This window comes from Canis lupus, chromosome 9, assembly GCF_048164855.1.
Source record: "Canis lupus baileyi chromosome 9, mCanLup2.hap1, whole genome shotgun sequence".
NCBI lineage: Eukaryota > Metazoa > Chordata > Mammalia > Carnivora > Canidae > Canis > Canis lupus.
In genome coordinates this window covers 31,762,516-31,784,266 of record NC_132846.1, presented here as the reverse complement: position 1 = coordinate 31,784,266, position 21,751 = coordinate 31,762,516, and the positions used below count along the sequence as shown (strand labels likewise).

Here is a 21,751-nt window from a genome sequence, read left to right as displayed (position 1 = left end):
CCTGACACTATAATTTCTATTTCTTTGTCTTCTGTGTTCCTCCTGAGGCCTGGGATTTTTGCCTGTTTTACCCACTGCTTGAACTTATTATTTAGTTACTGGTCCACTTTAGGCACTCAGGAAATATTTGTTGAGTAACTATCAGCCCCATTTTATACATAAGGGAACCAAGGCTCAGAGAAGTGAAGTAGCTTGGCCAAGGTAACACAAGCAATTAGTAAGGGAGTTGTGATCAAGCCTTGGTCTCTGACTTCAGTTTGCTCTGGAGCTGGACTTCTTCTGCACACAGCACCCTGTAAATTCTGTCGGCACACAGGAGCCCTGGGCCTCTGAGTCTCGCCAGCCATGCACTTTCTCTGGTTTTCATTTATGAGACTTGAGGTTAGGATGAGCAGTTTTGAAAAGTTTCACACTCAGTTGTGGTTCATTTGTCATGTGGGTCGTAATCTAACTGCATCTCTACAACAGTCTCTGTGCTAATGAAGGAGACTTGTCATATAATAAATAAAAAATCCGGGCAGCCCCGGAGGCGCAGCGGTTTAGCGCCGCCTGCAGCCCAGGGCATGATCCTGGAGTCCCGGGATCGAGTCCCACGTCAGGCTCTCTGCATGGAGCCTGCTTCTCCCTCTGCCTGTGTCTCTGCCTCTCTCTCTCTCTCTCTCTCTCTCTGCATCTCTATGAATAAATAAATAAAATCTTTAAAAAATTTTTAAATAAAAAATCCTGCATGATCCCAAAGTCATTACTTGCCTTTAAAATGAATGGTCTCTGCACTTAAGCTTGAAAATACAAGTGTCTGCTGTCTGAGGAACTCACTTTGAACACAAAACGGAAGAGCCTTTTGAAGAGCCCCCTGTCTTTGAGGCTGGTAGGAGCCCACGGGCTGGACTGGGCTGGGCTGGAGTGGTGCGCTCAGTCTTTGGAGGACAGGGCGGCCACTGGCATTCTGCTTGGCCTAACCCCCCTAGAACTGGGCTTGCTGGTTCACAAAATAGACACAAGGAGTGGAGATGCTAATAAGGCAACACTGGATGGAGATAGGTCAGTAAAGGTAAGACTTGCCCAGATAATCAGCTAAAATCTCGGTGACATTTTTATAGAGTCACAGACTATTGGAAGAACTGGAATAGGAACACCTTGGACTTCTTCAGACCAGTATTCTCAGAATGTGTTCCATGGACCATCTGCATTAGCCTCATCAATGGCAAGCTGGAAATGGAATATTCCTGGTTTCCATTTCAGCATTTCTGAATCAGTTCTGCCAAGAGAACTCCAGAATCTGCACACTGATCTAGCTCCCTAGAGGTTTCTCATGAACACTCCAACTTTGGGTCTAGTTCAGCCTTTTCATTTAATAGGCTTAAAGAAACTGAGGCTAGGGATTTGCTTCTTGTAGAGATGTTTATGGCAGATTGTAGCAAGTAAAGGTGAAATTAATTTTCAGGGTAAAATAAATATAAGAGCCATCATTCATCTCTCTCTCTCTTTGGGCACAAATGCCCGTAATAAAACAAAATAAACAGAAAACCCAGGTTCTTATAGGAAGCATGTGGTAAAATAAGGTTTTCTCTAATATTCCTTGAAGTCAGTTTTCAGATTCTCTGCACAGCCCGTTTTAGAGCTATTGATTCTTGTCTGAAGTAACAGGCTTCCATGAATTTGCTCCTGTGTTTACCTGCAGAATTGAGGCTGCTGAGAGTTATTCAGCAGCTGGAGAAAGAGAAGAGTGAGAGCTGGAAGAAGGAAAAGAAGAACGAGTCAAACCTCAGCAGATTATTCATCCAAATAAATGCCGTGAAGAGCTTTTTTAGAGACCCTTACTACTTAGGCAAGGGAATAAATGTAGAGCACATCAGAGAAGCCATTGTATCTACAGGAACCAACAATTTTTTTTTTTCCCCAACGATGTAAAATAAGGACAAAGGACCTATCAATCAGCCCGGGAATGACTAATTATTGGAGAACAGAAGATTCTCTGTAGTTTATTCTTTGTATCAATACATGAAAAAAAAATCCCTAGAATTTTGTGGTCAAATGTGGCTTTAAGTGAACAGATAAGAGCCCAAGTAAATGGAAGCACTCCTCCATTCCTATGGGAAGTTGGTGAACTGCCCACATAATTTGCTGATAAAGGCCCATCTGTTAAAACAAAGTAGAGTTGCATTGGCAATACATTTCAGCCGGAGACTGTAACTGGTTATTTTTTCTTGACAGCCTTGTTGGCTTTTTTTTTTTTTTTTTTTTTTTTGCAAGCTCAGAAAACTATTTGAGGGTGAAATATAGATTATGATATTGGCTTTAAGTTAATGTTACACTTTCAGCTTGGGGAGAGAAAAACCCATCGGCACAAGTTCTCTTGTAAACCCTGTTGCATGATAAATTGTTATGAGAATAAAGTCATAAGGAAAACTCAGCTTTGCAAATGACACACGTAGAAAAACAGCAGATGTCTGATGAAGTAAAGAACCGACTTATTGCCAAGACCTTGAAAAACAAAATTAATTTCCTTTCGTCTTTGATAATGATGATGTAATGTAGTTAATAGGAAGAGCCTGCCACGCTCAAGTAGTTATAAAAGGAGAAACGTTCACCAGGCACTGGGTCCGAGTCGTTGGTTTTAGTTTCTTTTACTCTCCACAAGTTGGTTGCTAGATTAGGCGAGTCAAAGAAGCAAGGAACTTGCGTCGTGTTGTTTGCGATATAAATGGGCTCGGGCTCTATTAATTAAGCACCTATTTCATACAAAGGAAAGAAAGCAGTTAAATCAGTTCTGACTCTGACAGGGATTTCAAATATCTGAAGCCTTTGAAAATTATTGTCAGTGAAAAAGACACCGCACAAGAATAAAAGTCATATTCTACAGAATAATTAAATTTCCCTACAGAGGAGGATGCTTGGTTTTTAGGTAAATGAGGCACATGGCTGGTGTCCCTTTCCATACGGAAGAAACTTAAAAGTACACACTAAAGAAAGATTTATGTATGACTTAAGCCATGAACAATCCATAGATCCAAATGTCTCTTTTCAGCCCCATCTAAAAAGAATCAACAAGAAAGCTTATTTTGAGGAACATCTGACGGTTCCTGGCATCTCGTGTTTTCAGGGTATAGAAGCTGTTGAATTTTCTGGCCCCAGTAAACTAAAGTTTTAAATAGGCAGAGTGCCAGGGAGCCTAACTCTGGTCTCAGCATCGGAATTGGCCCCATTCTACTGCACATCTGAATTTGTTTTGTCTGCCCTGAACCGCATGCCTTGGGAGCAACCTTTCAGAAAGGTTACTCTGAATCTCAGAAAGCAAGATATCCCTCTTACGACAGCTGGTGCCTGGAGGGTCAGAGTATCAGCCATTAAGAATACCAGCTTGGTGGGGCTGGTGAAATTTGCCCCTCTTTCCAGTGCTTTCCCTGGAAAGCATACATGCATATTATCTGGGAGTTGCTTTTTCAGTGGTGCCAGCAGCAGAAATTGCAGATAGGTCAATGCTGCTGACCTACCTCCTGACTGCTACCTCAATGTGAAGGCCAGAGTTTTAAACTTTTTTTTGGTGTTTTGAGGCCAGTCATTATCGCTCTTCTCTGGGGGAGAGTCTTCTCCCTTGATAAAAGAACTTTGAAGAACTAATGGATGAGTCTTTTCCAAATCCATGATAGTTTATGTTGAAACCTGGGAGAGATGCAAGCTTTGTTTTGTCTGTCCTTTTCTTTTATTTTCTCTTTTCTGTTTCTAGACCATTTATATTGGAAACACATTTAAAAGGTCCTTTGTTTATTATTTTTCTTTTTTTTCCACTTGATTCATCTGGTATAAATTTGGGTTATCTAGGAGGGAAACCTGACAATATACCTGTTGGCCTAAACTCCTTTGCTATCATGAGAAGCTGCCTGGTTCAATGATGTGATAGCAAATAAAAACAATAATGATGGGAACGACTTATCAAGCATGGTACCATAAGAGTATTAAGTGTTTTTTTTTGTTCAGTTTTGTTAAATTGTGACTGTCCTGTCACAGCAAAATGACAGATTACATACTATAAAAAGCTCCATTTTACAGATGAGGTAACTGAGGAGTCAATTTATTTGCCTAAGATCATACAATCATTTTCTGCCAAAATTGGAATTTCAAGGCCTTTACTTTTAACCACCAGGCCACACCACTTCCGCTTTTCTCTAACATTGTGTTTTCTCTGCTTCTGGGGTTCTTGACCTATTATCCCCCATAACCAGGAATGGGGGGATGTCCTATGAGGGGACACTTGCTATTCTGAACTGGCCTGAGAGAAGATGACCCAGGATCTCCCTATTGTGAAAAGGTTCTTATTAAAATTCAGTCATTTGGTTAATACATATTGGAGCCTGCAGAAAGCACCCTTTTAGAAAGATGGGTCAAGCTGAGGAACTCCTTCGACATCCTAGTGTAACAAGTTTGAAAGCTATTGCTTTTTTGGGTTGACCTGGGAGATTTGGATATGTCTTCAAAACCTTCCATCTTTGCTGTTTCAGCTGGGGGATTTTTAGCTCAGACAAGCCCCAGAAGAGATGGAAAGAGCCTGCTAAGTGGAGTTGTAAATCTTAAACACTTGCATTTTCATACAAAAGCAAGCAGAAAGGAGTAAGAACTTGGAAGGTCATCTCACAGAGGAAAAAAAATTTAAGGGAGGAGCTGGTAAGCTTCATGTAGAAATTGTGTGTTGGTTGAGGGGGAGATGGCAATCAAAAGGTGGGTAGAAGGGACCGGAGTCTGAAAGGTAGATACTCTTGTTATGGATTCTAGGAAGGAAGAAAGGAAAAGAATGTGACTCAGAATGAGCTATGGACAAATTAAAAAAGAAAACTCAAGTATCAGGATAAAAGCGGAATAACTGAGAGTTTGAAGAGATTAAGTTGTTTCCTTCTCTGTTTTTCTCTGAAATATTATCCTAATGTCTCTTATAGCTCTTTTTGAGCAGTGTTGATGACGATATAGCTATTATCATAGAAAAATTAGGACTTGTAAACCTCTGTATAAATTTTCCTCCTAAGAACATTCTTTTTTTTTTTTTTTTGCCTCACACATTACTGTTGGTAGAAGCTTAATACTCAAGAGGGAGGAACTCAGTTTACATTCTCCATAAATAGAACATGTTTGTCACCTGGAACAAAGAGCAGCAGTTTCTACAGGTACTAAATCTCAAATAATTCAGTTTTTTTTTTCCTTAGACTTGATGGGATGAGAAAAACTCACAAAAAACCCTGAAGTAGTTGTATTCCTGTCTTGCAAATAAATGCTTGTCTAGAATGGCTATTAAGGCTATTAATGGCTATTAATTAAAACTATTAAGTAATAGTTTTCCAACTAGTACTATAAATAAGATTACACAAATGTCTTCAAACCTTGCAAGGACATCATATCTATGTGCAGCATGAGCTGATTATCTTTACTCTATTGATGTTTTGGCTTCTCAAAACAAAGAAGTGGTTAAAGATTTATTTGTTTATTTGAGAGAGAGAGTGAGAGAGAGACAGAGAGACAGACAGAAAGAGAGCCCAAGCATGACAGGCAGAGGGAGAAGGATGGAGAATCTCAAGCAGATAACATGGGGTTCGATCTCATGACCTGAGCCAAAGTCAAGAATTGGATGCTAACAAAGAAGTGGTTGAAAACATGAGTCTTCAAGATAAGTGAGACAGACAAGTTTCAATACCAGCTCTAATACTTATTTGTTCCATGTGTTTTTGCAAATCACTTGGAACTCAATCTCCTCATCTGTGAAGTAGGGGTACTATTCCTACCTCATTGGGTTGCTCTGCAGACTAATGAGAGAATGGGTTACACACATTCCTGGCAGGGAAGGTCCTCAGTAAATGGTAACTATTATCATTATCTAGTTGCTAAATATATCTAAGCATTCTAATATGTAGGCAATTTTGTGTTTGGAAACTGGAGGGTATCTTAAAGTCAGGCAGGTTCTCACAACACCTGGACACTAAGCAGAGTGTCAGGGTGTTTGTGAAGTTGTTAATGCCCTTTAGACTCCCTAAATAACAAGCCAGATATTTGATCGTTTCTTTCAAGAAGTTCTGCCTTTCCATTGAGGAACACGGGGCAATTCCTTCCTTCCTTCCTTCCTTCCTTCCTTCCTTCCTTCCTTCCTTCCTTCCTTCCTTCCTTCCTTCCTTCCTTCCTTCCTTCCTTCCTTCCTTCCTTTTTTCCTTCCTTCCTTCGTTTCTTTAGCTCCTACTATGTGCCGTCCATTGCTAAGGTGCTAGGTGTTTAAGAGTGCAAACAATTGGTGGATTTTCCCCTTCATGAAACTTACATTCTAGTGGGAGGAGAGAGCTAACAATGAATAAATAAATAAACAGAAGACTTTTTGATGATAATTAGTACTCTAAAGAAAAGTCTTTGGATATGTATGGACAGCAACTGGATGGAGGTAGAGGACTGATTCTAGTGGGGAGGTCACAGATGTGTCTCTGAGCTGGTGATTATTATTATTATTATTTTTTTTTTTTTTGAGAGAGAGAGGAAGAGTGGGGGTGAGGGGTGAGGGCAGAGAGAATCTTAAGCAGACCCCCCACCCAGTGCAATCACATGGGGTTTTCTCTCACAACTCTGAGATCACGACCTAAGCCAAAATCAAGAGTTGAATGCTTAAACAATGAGCCACCCCAGGTGTCCTGAATGAGCTGGTGATTATGGAGGGAAGAAATGAAAGGTGAGAAGAACACAGGGAAGAGTCTTCCAGGTAAACAAGCAAATGTGAGCACCTGTGTGTAGGAAGGGGCTTGGTGTGTTAGAAAAAGAAGGCCAGGGATCCCTGGGTGGTGCAGCGGTTTGGCGCCTGCCTTTGGCCCAGGGCGCGATCCTGGAGACCCGGGATCAAATCCCACGTCGGGCTCCTGGTACATGGAGCCTGCTTCTCCCTCTCCCTCTGCCTCTCCCTCTGCCTATGTCTCTGCCTCTCTCTCTCTCTCTCTCTCTCTCTCTGTGACTATCATAAATAAATAATAATAAAAAAAAAAAGGCCATCATGCATGGAATGTGGTGAGGGAAAGGGGAGAGTGATACAGGCTGAGGTCTGGGTGAGAAGACAGAGACAAGGAGCAAAGTATTAGAAAGGGGAAGGGGGAGACTTGCAGGAAATTACTCCAAAGTAGAGGCTTCCATTGTAGGGGGACTCCTTGCCCCTTAGGCACAACAAAGAGAAAAACCAAGAGATTGAGTAAGAAGAGGACTCACTGGGAAAAGAACACTAGAATTTCAGTGGTAATTTTACTTTGGAAAACAAATAAACAAAAGATCCACATTTCACCAGCCTTCCTGGTGCACCTGGGTGTAATGGAGCCACTGGAAAGCTTTTGGAACACCTTATTTCAATTTCTCTTCAAGAAGGTTATAAAATTTTATATATGTTTTATATGTATTATATGTAGATATAAACATATTTATATATTTTTTACGTGTATATATATATAAAATAATTGAATTACTGTATATATGCATATGTATAAATCTATCTACCAATTATTTCAGTTTCTTCTCAAGGTTGTAAAATTATATATCTATATTTCATATATATTATATATATTAATGTAATTATGTTATATATATATAAAATATCTATCTGCCTATTATATGTTTAGTCCATTGAAGGCTTAGAATCAACCATTTTCATTCTGTAGCAGTTTTGATATTTTTGAAAATAGAAACATGTCATACAAAGTATCTACTTCTGAGACATTGGTGTGTAGGCAATATTTAAACCTTAATTTCTCCAGACTTTTCTTGCCTATTCAGAGCTCACATGCTTGATGATTTCATGCTAGGTGATGTGACCACATAGCATTCAGCAACTTAACCCTGTTAGGGAAAGCATGGTGCTAATGATGCCAAGGTGGTGGGGTCAGACACCAGTGGTTGGCTATCTTTGTACTGTTACAAGGCCATTTATTCTGTTAGAGCATATGTGCCTTTGGACATGAGGAGCACAGGTGATGGTATGTCAGTGAGCAGAGAAGATCTATCATGGCCATTGGCATGTGGGAGAGCAAGTGATTGCTTCACTGCGGCCTCCACAGAGACACTGTGAGCTGAGGCTTCTCTGCTGTCAGCAAAATCCTCTGATGTTTGAGAAATCCCATGGAAAGTCATATTCTAGGAAACGTAACTCTTTGTGGAGGCTTACAAAGCAAGAGCAAGTTAGTTCTCTTTTTGTTTGCTAAGACTCTCTTGTCCACCCACTGTTTTCTTTTACTCTCTTCAACAAGTTGGTTTGATTAGATTTTAACATAAATCTCAACATATGGCAAGACCTTAAGTTATGCACTATTGAGGGCAGGGAACTGATTTGACTTTTTTTCCCCATAGAATAGAAAAAATAGAAGAGGGAAGAAATAAGAAATTATACTTTGTGAAAATTTTTCATACTGAAGTATGGTTAAAAAAAGGAAAAATTGAAGTATGGTTGACATACAATATTACATTAGTTTTTGGTGTGCAATGTAGTGATTTGATAAGTCTATACTTTATGCTATGGTCACCACAAGTGTAGCTACCATCTGTTACTTTGGTGTAATTTTTTGAGTCAGATCTTCCCTTTGAACATGTTCTCCTATCAACTGCCCCACTGGGGTCTTAATTTGTCTTACAGCAGTTTTTAAACACTTCACTGATTCCCATGTTGTGAGCAAGTAGGGGCCATATTCAAATACATAGATTCCAAGAAGAGAATGACATATTTCTCACAGGAACGGCACCTTCTATCTCAGAAGGGGACATTTACATTTTATGGAGTTGGCACAGTTTAGGTTAAACAGGCACATAATTTATCAACGTATAAAACCAGTAATAGGAAAAAAAGGCTGCGGGGGCACCTAGGTAGCTCAATTGGTTGGGTATCCAGCTTTTGATTTCAGCTCGGGTCATGATCTCAATATTGTGGGATAGAATCCTGTGTCAGGCTCTGCACTCAGCAGGGAGTCTGCTTGAAATTCTCTCTCCCTCTGCCTCCCCACTAAAATAAATATATAAATCTTTTTTTAAAATGTTGCATTATAGGATAAAATATTCAAATGTAATGTGATTGTTTAAAGCAGTTGATGGCTCCAACAGGTCAGTCAAAGAAGGTAGTCTAGATTTGGGGATGATTTTACATCTAGAAGAATCCTCTCCATGACTTCAGTGACTGAGCACTGGAGAGCAGGTCTTCTCCTTAAGGTGAATGATATTTGAGGTACCAGATAGTTTTGTTTTGTAACTGTGGTTCGAAGAGAGGGTTGACTTGGGACTGAACTGCAATCAACCAAAAGAAATACCAGCAAACTGAAGAGGTCACCGACATGATGATATCAGATTACTCCTAAGGGATGAGCCAAAACACCAAGAAACTGACTCAGAGACTTCCCCCACAAGGTGGACCAGTGGTGCTGATCAATCAATCTTGGGCCAAGGGTGCCAAGATCAGCCTTCAGCCAGGCCAGCCATTCCAGCATCCAAAGGCTATTTGACCCTGAACTTTCAGGGTGAGCTATTTGAGGGGACGGGCAAAGTAGTCATTGAACACAGGGTCAGAAGACAATGGCACATTACCTTAATAGAACAGAAGGCTTCCCGACTGCCCTTCTAAAGGATTCATACAAATCGTTGTGTTGAGAGGAAGAAGAAAGTGAGAAACATGGATATACTACCGTCAGGGTCAGATGTCAATAAATCATGCCGGGCTTCTTTCACATGTTTCCACTTGAAAATTAAGGAAATTAATGTAAAAGATACATTTCTTAAAAGTCACAAGGCTTGGGAGGAAGGCACAAGGAATTGGTGGACCTACTTCTAGATCCTGCCAATGCACTTTATGACCTATGTTCTCTTCCATGAAACACTGATTCTCTCCTGACTTAATTAACAGTAATGCAAGAATAAGGGGAAACTGTTTCAATAGTAATATCATTGCAGGTAGGCAATGCAAACATGCACATGAATAAAACAACACCTAAAGTCAAATGAAAGCTTGGTTGGAAAAGCCTGCAAAAAGATGTTATAGAAGAGAGAGGCTGCTGCCTCTTGGTGGGCTAGTAGGGAAGTTGTTGATATTATGAACTTAGGTTGACGGTTTATGGGCTGGCTCTGAAGTCAAATGCCTCCATTCAAATCCCAAACATTTCCAGTTACTTCCATGTGACCTTGAGGTAGGCAATTAACCTCTTTAGGACCACTTACCTCATCTGTTAAATGGTACCTATTTCATAGGACTCTTGTGAGAACTAAAGGAAATAATATAAAGCTTGTCAAGTGCTTAGCTCCATGTCTGGTAAATGTGAGCTCTTGATAAATGGTAGCTATCAATATTAAGTCATGCTTTAGAAGGAAATGTATAAAACAGCTTGGCAAGGAGTCTATTCTTCCTGCAGGCTGTAAATGTAAAGATGACATACCCTATGGTCTATTTTTTGGGCTTAAGTTGTAACTGTCATTGTGTCATTTTTCCCACCTTTTCCTCATTTTCCGGCCCATATCACTGATCCACTTCACTTTCTCTTATCTGGATCCTGAATCAAAGTGGTTTAATACACACCAGCAATCTTTGTTGAGTATTTCCCATACTTACTAATGAAAAGTTCAAATTGATCTAAATAAACATTTATAGAGATGCCTCGGTGGCTCAGCAGTTGAGCGCCTGCCTTTGACACAGGGCGTGATCCTGGAGTCCCAGAATCGAGTCCCACATCGGGCTCCCTGCATGGAGCCTGCTTCTCTCTCTGCCTATGTCTCTGCCTCTCTCTCTCTGTGTCTCTCATGAATAGACAAGTAAAATTAATGGGGCAATGTAAACGGTTGTATTCCAAAATGAGTCTCGTAGATTATTGTAACAATTTAGCTGTCTATATTCCTATATTCTCTCTCCTTCAATTTTTTTCTTTTTTTTTTAAGATTTTATTTATTTATTCATGATAGTCACAGAGAGAGAGAGAGAGAGGCAGAGACACAGGCAGAGGGAGAAGCAGGCTCCATGCAGGGAGCCTGACGTGGGATCCGATCCCAAGTCTCCAGGATCACGCCCCGGGCCAAAGGCAGGCGCTAAACCGCTGTGCTACCCAGGGATCCCTCTCCTTCAATTTCATAGATGGATTTAGGAATCAATGCAACAGTCATAAAACAATATTGGAAGCAATGGAATTTTTTTAAATTAATAATCTCATGGGTTTAAACACAATTGGTATGTCCCAAATGCATGGTGTCCTGGATTTAATTTTTTTGTTTGTTTTTTGTACTTTTGGATTCATAGTTTCAGATGGTTGTGAAGTACTTGTGAATTCTTTAGGATGAACAGTGAGGGAAGCATATAAATTTTTATTATACGTCCTAAATTGCAAAATGAGTTGTGAAAATTAGATCTACCTGAGTATGCAGCTCTTTAGTAACTCTCGTGAACTTGGTTGGAATGGAAGGAAAGTTGCTTTTGGAAGATTCAAAACGTCCAACTGTACTGCTAGCTTCCTCTTACAGTTTGTGTGTTTAAGACCAACAAACACTAGAAAAGTGTTCTTGGAGCTACTTGGGCATTTTTGTTTTTTAATTCAGAGAGCAAACTATTTTGAACTCCACACCAAATCTCCATGGTTCTCAAAAGGAAAGGCATAGCAATGCACTGCTCTTCCACGGACCAAATAAATCCTGAAGGAAAATATTGGATCGTTCTGTTTATTCCTCTGTCAAGAGTTTATTGATCGAGTGAGCTCTCCTGTAGCTTGGGCAGCCTTTGATCTGCCAGGGAGAAATTGGGTTTGGGATTTTGGCGGAAGGGAGGGGAGGAGGTTGGGGAAGGATTTGGAATGTAATGGCCCTTGTTATCTGTAGTGGCCAGAGACACCCTGACACGGGCCAGCTCGGGGCTGCTGCCCAGGGAGGAGCGGAGGCCAGGAGATGGCTGGTGGGAGCTGAAGGCAGGGCTTTGGCATTTTCAGCTGGAGAAGCACTTAGTTAAAGCCGTTGGAGTGATTTCTTGCTGCTAATAGATTTGTTTCTTTAGAGGCAGATAAGTAAAGGAAACGATGACTTTTAAGTGAATAGTTCCCCTGCTTGGGGCTGGTTAGTGTCAGCTAGTCCAGTGGCAGGAAATACCGATGTTTTTTTTTTTTTTTTTTGTAGCCTAGTGACAAAAGGCTTTGCTGTCTCCCCTCCCCCTCCCCCTCCACCCCCACCTTCTTACCCTCTCTCCTGGCCTACAAAACCCAGACGCCGGCCCTTCTGCCTGCTGGTGGAGGGCCAAGGCTTGTCTGAAAGCCGTTTAAGTAATTGCTCATAATTGCACATGTTTCCCCGACTGGGCTTTTACCTCTCCACCCCTGAAATTAAAAGGGGCCAAAGATGTGTGACCTTTTTCTAATGGGATGGGTTCTGGAACAAAGGAATTCAAGGAGGAGGCCCGGGGCCTTTATCAGGGCTCATCTCTGACAGCTGGCTGGGGCCTGGGGGAGAGACTGGGTTGTCCTTTCTCAAGGTAGAGAAGAACAGGGTTGGGAGGGAACTCTTCCTCCCCAAACCTCACAGTTTCACATGGTGTGTTCTGAAGTTCTCGCTTCTCTCTTCTTCCACTCTGCCTGACAATAAAATCTTTGCCTGATGCTCAGTGCCATTGAATTCTGAAAAGGAGTTGACTGACAACACCCAGTGACAGCTTGGGCTGTCTGTCTTTCCCTGGGTAACTCCTTGTGCCTTGCATGACTCACTTCTCTGAGTCTCAGTTTCCTCATATGAAAAACAGGGATAATGAGATAACATCACCTGTCAGAGGGATCTGAGGTAACATACGCAATGTATAGTGCTTGGCACCTGGGAAACCAATGAATGATCATTATTTCCTAAATATAATTTCTTGGTGTCATTTTACTCCTCTTATCTCTCTCAGCTGGGGAGAAACAAATTCCAGGCCTTGAATTTTATGACCCAAATTAGTTAAAATCTATATAATTCTTTTTTTCTTTTTCTTTTATTAGAGGGAGGTGGGCAAGGCAGAGGGAGACAGTGAGAATCTTAAGCTCTTAAGCAGGCTCCATGCCCAGAGCAGAGTCCTGCATGGGGCTTGATCTCATAACCCCAAGATCATGACCTGAGCCTAAATCAAGAGTTGGTCGCTTAACCAACTGAGCCACCCGGGTGACTCAAAGTCTATAGAATTCTAAACACAGAAAGGAATTTTAGAATCCTTTAGTCTACATTAGAATACTTGGGGAGTTTTTCCAACTATTGATGCCCAAGTCCCATATCTAGAGATTCTGACTTATTTGATCTTGGATAAGATCTAGGTATTAGTACTTTCTAAAAAGAGGTTCAAAGTTATTCCAATGTGCAACCAGAGTTGAGAATAACTGATCTTATTAAACCAAGAATGAGAAACCTGAGGCCAGTAGAGATTTATTTGCTGATTCCTTCATTAGCTCGCTGATCCATCCCCATCTATGCATGCAGCACCAAATATATATTGAGCATTTACTATACATCCGGCAATATTCTAAGCCCTGGGGATGAAGTTAGTGGATTACTCTCCTTGTAGGAGAGCACAAGAACCAGACAGAACCAAGCTCTGGTGGGGAATAGTTTTGATCTATCAACTGCTAGCTTGTTGCTCTAAGTTGCTTCTTTATTATTATTTTTAAAAGATTTATTTATTTGAGAGAGAGAAAGAGAGAGAGAGAGAGAGGAGGAGCATTGGGAGAGGGAGAGAAAATCCCAAGCAGATTCCCTGTTGAGTGTGGAGCTGGACGCAAGGCTGGTTGTGGGATTCAAGACGGGGCTCAGTCCTGCAACCCCAAGACCGTGACCTGAACTGAAACCAAGAGTCTGAGGCTCCACCTACTGAGACACAGGCCCCTCGTTGCTTCTTTATATCAGTAAAAGTTACACTTGGGGCAAGGAGAAATCGGTCATTTGAGATGAATAGTTCATAAGGATTTAAGCTTCAAGAGCAGATGGTGGCTTCTCCATGCTGAGATTCCTGTGATCATCACTAAATGTAAACATCACAGAATATCTTGCACCTGAGGACTCTGCATGTCCTGAGCCATTTTCTCTGGGCTGTCCTCTTGCCCTCAAATTTGCCTTACATATTAGGGCATAGTTCATGAGCTACAACCAGATTCTGGTCTGGAAATCCTGCTGACACAAACAAAATGGAGACAATGTGAAAATTCTGTGCCTTGGTTTATGCTATTATAGTTAATGATCTGTCAGTGTTTCCATTATAAACCCCTGTTTTCGGGGATGTGTAACCCAGTCATAAACGTTCTCTCCAGGCAGAGCTTTGGCACTTGTGATTTCAGCCTGGGAGCACATGTGTGTGTTGCTGTGTGCATGTGTTTTTACAAGGGTATGAGAGAAAAAAATAAGTTAGCCATTTTTAAGCAAAGGATGGTGAGAACAGGGGGGGAAGGTGGTAATTGATTGCAGATGCTCTTTTGATGCTGCCAGGACGTGAAAACTGCTGAGTTGCTTTGCCCCCCAATTGGGGATCTGAAGGGTTGAGATGCTATTCTGTGCCTTAATTTTGTGCAAGAAATGTTATTTGACAAAGTAAAAAAATCCACATGTGAAGGGTAAAATATGGACCTGTGTAGTTTCCACAAGAACAGGAATTGACTCAGGTCCAGAGGCTGTAGGGACCAGAAGCCAAAGAATCTGAACAATATGCTGCAAAGAGAAGTTCCTTTCACCTGGCCTGGCTTCCCTTCACCCCCTTTTGCTCTATCCCTGAGTAGTAGGCAATGGAGAAGGTGTGGCAGGGGCTTCCAAGAAACTGCTTCACTCAGTTTTTGGTGGTGGCCATGGTTGTCTTGGTGTATGGTTGATAGATGGAGTTGTCCATTTTCCCTTTGAATACAGAATTCAAGAAGATTTCTGATAATATGGTTTTAATGAGATTATATCAAAATTGCCATGTAAAAGGCACTAGGCTGACCCATGTTGGTTAGAATCCAGGAATCAAATGATCTATACTACTCCTATCATTGTAAATCCTGAAGTGGCCATTATGCATTAAAACAAAACCAAACAAAACCAATTTCATTTTGTGAGCTGCTTCACCCACCTTTTTCCCAGAGAGGTGCTGTTGTTTAAAATCTAAGAAGGACTAATCTCGAGCAGTAAAGAAATCTGCAGAAGAGAAACCGGGGCCAGTGAAGTCAGAATCTGTTTGGTCCAGAGACATGTCTATCACTCAAAGTGTACAATGTGTGCCTCTCAAGCAGGAAGCTTCAATACCTGGCTGATAAGGACAAAAACTAGTGTTATATGGATCCTTACATCTCCAAACCATGACCTAGTGAGAACATAGAAGTTTCTAGATCCATCTCCCCTCACGACCATTCAACAATTGTCTATGGTGTATAGCACTGTGGATATATGTATTTTTTATTGTTATAAGCTGATTTAAGACCATGTGCTTCAAGAAGCACTCATCTCCTACAACTTTCTCTCTTGTTCACTGTACATTAGCCACTCTGACCATCTATGTGTTTCCTGAGCATGTCAAATTCATCCCTTCTCTAAGGCCTTTGTACCACTCCTCTCTGTGCCTGGAATGTTCTTCCCTCTTCTCTTTGCCTGCTGGTTCTTTATTCTCATTTTAGTCTTAGCTCAAATGTCCCTTTCCATGTAGAGCCTCACTTCTTCCCGTCACTCGTATTTTCTCTCTGGCCTTTTCAAGAAAAACTTTGCCGACTTCTGCTCTAGTCTAATACTGCATTGTAGTTTCTCTGTGGCACTTGCTATTGGTTATAAATTATCTTACTATTATTTGCTTATATGTGTATTTGTCCGTGTCTCCTCACTAAAAGCTCTGGAGGGCAGACCTTTTCTGTTTTATTCACTGATGCCTTGTTGCCTAGTTCAAGACAGAAAATGGGCACTCAAAATGTATGTGCTGGATGAACAAATGAATGAATGGGTACAGTTCCTGGATTACATGATTGGCTCTAAAACTTTAATTGGCTCATTCACCCATTCATTTAGTAACTAATTACCAGGTGCCTGTTACGTGATATGCGGCAAACATTTGTGCCTTTGGCTTATCCATTCATTTGCTTTTTTGTTGTTGTTGGTTTTTTTTTTTAAGATTTTATTTATCTTATTCACGAGAAACAAGAGAGAGAGGCAGAGACATAGGTAGAGGGAGAAGCAGTCCCCCTGCCAGGAGCCGAATATGGGACTCTATCCTAGGACTCTGAGATCATGCCCCGAGCCAAAGGTAGAGGCTCAACCACTGAGCCACCAACGCATCCTCATTCATTTGCTTTCATGGAGGTTGACCTATCAAGACCACTTCCTTCCCTGGGCAGCTGTGGTGTTAGAGCCAATGGGCTTGGCAGACTTTTCACGTCATCAGACAATTCTGACTCTTCTTATCTGATGAGGCAGTCTCTCATCCTGTTGCATCCTTCACTGACAGCAGCACCAGGGTTGTGCAGCTCAGAGCTCTACATTGCCTCTGGGGGTGACCCATGCGCCCTCCCTCAGGAAGAGGCACCAGTCCTATTTTTGCTCATTCAAGTGCAACTTTTGCCTCTGCTTGTGCCACAGAAATCCTCTTTTCCCCACGTTCCCATTTGTCTGGGTTTGCCCCTGCAGCCTCCCACTCACACCTGCAAATCTCATTCATGTGGTGTTGGATTCATTATTACTGGCTTGAAAGCATTTTCCTGAACTCAAGCCACAGATTCCAAGAGAGAGGAGGGCAAGAGTCTGGTGGTCTGCAAGCTTTCCCCTCCTCCTCCTTCCTGCCTTCTCTGCAGATGAGTTTCTGGGAAGGACTCTCCGTGTGCTTTTTCTGGAGTAGATGCTTAGTTTACTAATGGTGCTTGTAGAGCAGGAGGATGTAACAGTCTATTTTATATATTATATATCTCAGTTCCTGGTGATGATAGGAAGATAATTACGCACCCTGAGTTCACATAGCATTTGATACACTGTACAAGATGTTGAAAGATCTCAAGTTTAGACACCTAAGAGAGGATGCAATTCATCCTTAAAGAAGCCTATCTCTTTCCTCATGTGTTAGAATAAAATGCCCATTTTTATACTTATCTAGTTTGTGGTTGTAGTGACTATATGATCTAGATTTTCCAGGCCAGCTCTGGTTGGCAACATACTTCCTCACTGTAAAATCATGAACCCCAATGTGGAATTGGTGATATTTTAATAGGAAATGTTGGCCTATTTTGATACCCTTTTAAGTATCTCATGGGTTGTCCAGTTTTCCTCTGAGCAGTAAGGAGCTGGCAGGGTTCAGCCAGGGTAGGTTGAGGGCCAGAGAAGTTGAAGACAGCTGTCAGGGCAGATGGGAGTGAACTGAGATGACATGAACCTGACCTGTCATAGCTCCCTGATTTACCTGATTAAGAATCGGCAGCTACTTCTCATGTGTTGTATATATCCCCCTTCTTGGTTCTTACTTTATATAGGAGCCTGTTCATGTTCCTATGGAGCCTCCAAGAACACCAGAGTAGAAAGTTCAAATAAAGGGTAATGCCATTATGTCGGCCACCTGGCAACCCCAAGCACCGAGAAAAGCTCCAGGCCCATGTGGGTGCTTCATAAACATCATTTAACATTTAATGGAGGGAAGAGACTAGTAAATGTGCTCTTGGTTGGCAAGAGGTTAGGGAATCTGATCCCTTCCTTCTGACATTTAAGCTCTGCTTTTTCCACACACAAAAACACACAGAGCCAGGGAATGAATAGATGAGACACATATAAGAGATTTAGGAAAGCAATTCATAAGGAAAAAATAATTCCCATTTTTGTTGTTAAGTGGGCATTCAAGATACCAACCCCACGGTGCAGAGGTGGATATATCCTGACATTAAATACAAGGTCTGAAAAATATACTGGCCAGTAAGGTTTGGACTAGGGTAAAATGTGAGAAAGTCTGGCTCCTCTTCTCTTCCCAACCTCTGTCCCTTGTTTTAAAGACTCCAGGCCTCTTTAGAACAGAGCATCTCAGAATCTTAAGTACATATGTAGCTCCTGTGGGTCTTGCCAAACACACATGTAGATTTACTATGTCTCCAGTGGGGCCTGAGATCTTGTGCATCAAGCAGGCATCTAGCTGATGCCCATGCTGCTGGGCCACAGTTCACATTTTAAGTCATGAGGCCTTAGGGAACAAGTCCTCAAGTCTATATTGCTTGCTTCCTCTTGGCCTGAGGTCCAATTCAATCCCTGGGCCAGAACTCTGAAGAGGGAGTCATTTTTCTTGGGCTGGATGATTTGAAATATGCATGCATACAGTATAGTTTGGGATCCTGACGGTCCTGCTTTTGGAGTCCCTGTCTAGCCAGGTGTCCTCCTCAGCTTGCAGTGGGGGCTGAGAGGCCCTTGCCTTCTCCATGTTCTGTCCCTATCAGGGTCCCTGGTCATAGGCTCTGCCATTCTCTGGTAGGGCAAACTATTAGCAGTAGGCCTTGGTTTCTTCATCTAAAAAATGGAAAAAAGAATACTACCTACATCATAGTGTTTTCAGGATTCAGTGAGTTAACCTGTGTGAAGTTGGTGCCCCACTCAGAGTTAGCCCTCAAGGACTTCTGGTTTGTCCTGTCACATGCACTAATCTCTGCCCCTCTCAGGGAGCTGGCGGTACTCAGGAGGGACATGATTGTTGCCATATTTGTGGCCAAGTTTTCATTGTATACATTGGCCTTCAGGAGCATATTTGGGTACATTGTGATGAGAAGATTTTGGGGTGAGCATACCTCCAGTAATCTCAGGTGGTAGCTTCTGTATATGGACACTTGGGGAAACCAAAGAGACTGGCGATCATCTCAGCAGTGTCAGCAAAAAGAGGACTTTTCTAGAGCCACAGCAGCTAGTCATATTACCCTGTCTAAACCAGTGACAGAGTGAGTCTCTTACCCTCTCTTAGAAGTGCTGGCCAGTGCTCCCTAACCTGATGACTGGGTCCTACTAATGACCCTGCTAATCTCCAATGCTGCTATTCTCATCACTCTAGACTTCTTTCTCACTCTGACATGGTATGCCTCACTCTCCTTCCCTCATACCTTCTTCTTGCTCTTTCTGTGTTGATCTCCTGATTCTGCTGCCATTCTTATACTTACTGCCTATTTCCCTCTGTCTTGAGCTTAAACTCTCCCAGAGACTATGTGATCAGTTCAGCCAAATTGAGACTGAAACACCTCAACAAGCCCCTTATGGGTCACTGACAGCATGTAGTCCAATGTGCTGTGGCCAGGACCCCATGGTTATGAGGTACAAGTCATGACTGTCCCCTCTGATGGTATAAGTGCTATAGGCAGTCATATGAAGGCCATTTAGGATGCTTTGAGCAGAAAACCTGATTCAAGTGGCATACAGAATAAGGAACTAATTATCTAATATAAGAAGTCCAGAGGTAGGGTGGTTCCTGTGTGGGTCACCATTGATTGCCTGCCTAAACCTGTTTTTTTTTCTTCTCTCCTGTGGAAGAGCCTGGATTTTGTTTCCATGAGAAACTATATGGTTAGGCAAGATTGTACTTTCCCTATAGCCATGAAGGTGGATTTTGATGAGTTTCTTTCTGTTATTTCTGCCAGAGATTGGTTTAGACAGGGGAATGTGACTCAATTCTAACCAATAAGACACATAAGGAACTTCCAGGAAAAGTTTTCTTGCTTACAAAGCAGTGTCCATTTAACCTTCCAACTCAGCCATCCCACTCCTAAGGATTTAGTTGAGAGAAATGAAAATATACATTTATACAAAGACCTGTCTGTGAATGTTTACAACAGCTTTATTCATAATAGTTAAAACTGGAAACTGCCCAAATGTCCTTTAACTGGTGAATGGATAAACAAATTATGGTATATATACACAATGGAATACGACTCAGCAGTAAAACAGAACAAATCACTGATATATGCAACAATATGGATGGAGTTCATATGCATTATGCTTAGTGAAAAAAACCAAACACAAATGGCTAACCCTCCATCATATATGATGCCATTTATATGACATCCTTGCAAAGGCAAGTTATAAGGACAGAAATTAGATTAGTAGTTGTCACGTGCCAAGGTTGAAGGAGATTGACTACAAACAGACATGATAGAACTTTCTGGCATGATGGAAATGTTCTACATCTTGGTTGTCACATGACCGTATACATTTGTCAAACTTACAAGGTTGTACACTTAAAACTGTTGAATTTCACTGTATGTAACTTATTTTTATTTATAAGCCTGATTTTAGAAAAAGACAAAAGTGAGAGGAAGCCAACCCATTTTGTCATTCCAATGTCTTCAGCTTCTATTATTCTGAAGCTATAGTTTGACCTTCCAGACAATGCCTTAGGCTTGTATTATCTGAAGCTACATGGTATCTTCACACCATGAGGGGGAGTCCACCTGGAAGATCACACTACCCATTGAGGATGGTGCAGTAGAAAAAATTGTTGAGCAGCTGAATTAACCAGTCCTAGAATCACCCTACCTCTCTGATTTCTTGTTGTGTGAGACCATTAATTCCATCTTGTTGAAGCTATTGAATCAGGCTTTCTGCCTAAAGCATCTCATCCTAAATGACACCGATGTATGTGTAAAGAACTGCCTCCTCTAGTGCTGTCCACCAGAATGGGACTGAAGATATGCAAGAAAGAAACTCCATCAAGCATCATTATCCATCTAGGCAACATCTAGGCAACTGTGGTTATTCATGCTTTTTATGTCTCCAGTCTCTTAGACTGTACTTCCCACTCATTACCATTGCAAGTTTCTGCTATATCTGCTTTCCTTAGACGTCTGAGGCATATACATCATAGCTACATGAATAGCATGAATAATGTTCCCCCATTATGAGGACAGGGGGCCTGCAGCTATTGGCTGGTAATGCTCTGGGAGCCCATGGTAGCACAGAAGGACTGAACTTTCCAAAGTAGCCTGAAAACTTGGTCTTGCCATTTGGTGCACCCAGCAGTCTTCTGATGGAGAAGGCTTCCAGGATGAGGACTGAGTGGAGAAGACCATGTGTTAATGTATTCTAAATATGAAGGTACATGCCTCTGGGAAAGCAGAGGTAGGTTTTTGGTTGGTAAAATTATAGACACATTTTTAGAGAGTCATTTAAAAAAGTAAGCTGTGGCATTCAGCCAACATGACTCCAGAATTGAGGCCAGAGACTTTTCTTTTGGTTTCAGAGTCAAAGAAACAGGGCACCAAATGACGTGTGTAAAAAAGTCAAAGCCACAGATACAAATGATGACCAAGGTAGGTAGGCGCTGATGGTCACATATTACCATATATATATATTACCTTATATATATATATATATATATATATATATATGACTCCAACCACTGGGCATAATTTGGTGTCAAGAATCCTATTCAAGAATTAAAGAAAACCTTACATACCAAGGCTGCATTGTGTCAGTTAGTTCAGCAAGAGCATAAAATTCTCCCAGGTGAGCAAAGCCATCTTTTCTTCTCTTTTTTTCATCCCTATCCATTTAGTGCCTCCTTCCTTTTTTTTTTTTTTTTTTTCCACTTGGTAGGTCTACATCACTTCTAGTTTTCTAACACTTCCAGAGTAGGCCTGGCATACCTTGGCAGTAATGTATCCTATGAGCCTGTCCATGTCTCCTCCCCATCTAAAGGACCCAGTTTTACACATCTGATGACTGAAAAGTTTTCCATGGTCTGGGTTCTGGCTCCTTATATCTCAAACCTTATTTCTCCCATGATTCACATACTTGGGATATGGGGTTCAGTAGGTCATATTCAGATTATGATATG

At 41.5% G+C, this 21,751-nt stretch overlaps 1 protein-coding gene across 12 annotated transcripts in view; it reads left to right on the top strand.

The window, feature by feature from the left end:
- Positions 1-21,751, top strand: part of BMP4 (bone morphogenetic protein 4) — a 348,582-nt gene that overhangs the window by 70,640 nt on the left and 256,191 nt on the right. For 6 of the 12 annotated variants that reach the window (XM_072838611.1, XM_072838614.1, XM_072838604.1 and 3 more), the window contains exon 1: positions 20,869-21,033. The exons of 3 other annotated variants lie outside the window; for them this stretch is intronic. The gene's annotated coding sequence lies outside the window, so the exon portion shown is untranslated. Of the gene's footprint in view, positions 1-4,540; positions 4,663-5,064; positions 5,157-20,868; positions 21,034-21,751 lie in introns of those variants that run through there. 3 more of the 12 variants (XM_072838616.1, XM_072838608.1, XM_072838605.1) reach the window with 2 other exon arrangements.